General features: G+C 36.4%; 1 pseudogene across 1 annotated transcript; it reads right to left on the bottom strand.

The window, feature by feature from the left end:
• Window positions 1-381: 381 nt before the first annotated feature.
• LOC146901053 (mitogen-activated protein kinase kinase kinase 20 pseudogene) lies at window positions 382-1,831 on the bottom strand (annotated as a pseudogene). Its single transcript, XR_015023162.1, has one exon. The product of XR_015023162.1 is annotated as a mitogen-activated protein kinase kinase kinase 20 pseudogene (transcript).
• Between the last annotated feature and the right edge of the window lie 252 nt (window positions 1,832-2,083).

Below are 2,083 nucleotides of genomic sequence, written 5' to 3'. Positions count from 1 at the left end.
AACCATAAAACATTGTTACTTTAAACATGTTATTAGCATAATTATAATTGGATTTTGCCAATAGCTAATCTGAATTGAAAAATTTGACTGTCAAATTTTAACGGTGTCATATGATCTAAGAGCTTTTTCAATATATGATGCGAGTATAAGTGACTATTTGTTTTCACGTTGAAATCAAAGCAAACTCACGTTTAGGCCACTGCTACATAGCTTCTCAACTTTCACATTGTACATACTTTGAGTCGCAAGAAATTGGACATAGAAGTTGTGCCAAACATGCACTAACACTTCTATATTCCAAGTAAATTAACCATAGAAAATAGTTCACCTTCAAGAAATAAAAATAAAATATCTGACCCAATCAAATCAAATCAATAACAATTGAGAGAATGCATAGTATAGTATTGTATTGTTAAATCAGCCTCTATACAAAAGGGCCACAAAGCATGGCCAGTTAAAACTATCCTATCAACTAGTAAGATCCTAAATAAAAAATCTGATAATATCCTACCCAATTTACATTCTAAAGATTAGAATAAACGAATTTGAATAATCAAAATCGAACCATCTTCTACTTCTGATTACTCTGCTTCACCTCTGCCTAACCAAAACTCCAATTTCACCTAACACTAATCCAACTATCTGAATCCGACCAACTCAACGGCCCTTCAACAGACACAAGCTGCCGGAGCCGGTCCACCACCGAACAAAATTTAGACTCAAAATCCCATTCATTCGAGTCTTCAGATTCTGGTGAATTTGGAACCGAATCATTAACACTAGAAACCCAATCATTGAAATCAAAGTGATTTCTTGGTGATGATTCATCCACATTCTTCACTTCTTCAACAAAAGGATGCTTCAAAAGCATCTCAGCCGTCCATCTTTTTCTTGGATCTTTCACAAAACACTTCTCAACAAAATCTTTTCCTTCTTTCGACAACTCTTCTGGTATCACCGGCGATTCTTCTCCGGCACCAATTCGAAGCAACAACGACCATATATTTGAATCTTTCTCCAAATTCCAAGCTGGTTTTCCTGTTACCATTTCCACCACTGCACACCCAAGTGCCCATATATCCGCCGGAGATTCATACTCGCCGTGGTTTACCGATTCCGGTGACATAAAAAGTGGAGTTCCCCTGCATTCAAAACTCTGTTTTTCCCCTGTTTTCTTGGCAAGACCAAAATCAGCAATTTTGATATCACCATCATTGAATACTAAAATATTTTGAAGCTTTATATCACAATGAACGAATCCATTGCGATGAATATGATCAAGACCCTCAACTATTGATCTTGTGTAATGACAAATGTGTTGTTCCGTTATCCGGCCACCATTAAGTTTCACCTGATCGGAGAGCGTTCCCGCAGAGGCGTATTCGAGAAATAAATTGTAATACTCTTTACCATTCTCAAAAGTGTAATCATCACCGAAACAAGGAATGATTCTTTGACAAGAACCTAGTTGATGAAGAACATGTTTCTCGTTTTTGAGTGAAGAAGAGGTTGAAACCTCGGATGTTTTGACGGCTATCGGAGTGGAATATGAATTTCCTTTAGGTATAACTAAATTAACAGTTGCAAAGCTTCCTCTACCAACTGTTTCTCCTCGTACCCAATCCATCTGAGAATTGTTGTTTTTATGGTTTTTTTTTTTTTTTTTGCTTTGTGGAGAAGAAAGAAAGAAAACACAAACGCAAGAGTAGAGAGAACAAATAAGTGTGGATGGCTTCCAAGAATCATGAAGCCCTTTCCTTTATGTATGGAGGAAACAAATCTACTACTTGATATTTAATGACGTAAGCAATAAGGTGTCTTGGGAACAAGAGGGAATGTGACCAAGAGTTTAATTCAATTGCAAGGATATTCGATTATATATGTCGGGCAACGGCGTATATTTTCCATTTTTTACCTCAACAATGGATTTTTAGCCACTCAATTGGAAATGGACTTTTGTAACAAAGAATAAGGTAAAAGTCCCTTGTATTTTGTTTGGGAGTTTGGAGGAGATGAGAAGAGAGGGTTTTGAGGGGTCAAAAATATAAGGGTAAATAGAGAAATTTTCACATTTTTGAAAGAG

The sequence above is a fragment of the Medicago sativa genome, chromosome 8 (genome assembly GCF_051527215.1).
Source record: "Medicago sativa cultivar Bolivia chromosome 8, Bolivia_mono, whole genome shotgun sequence".
In the NCBI taxonomy this organism is placed as follows: domain Eukaryota; kingdom Viridiplantae; phylum Streptophyta; class Magnoliopsida; order Fabales; family Fabaceae; genus Medicago; species Medicago sativa.
The sequence above is the reverse complement of the archived record's forward strand: the minus strand, read 5'-3'. Positions and strand labels throughout refer to the sequence as shown.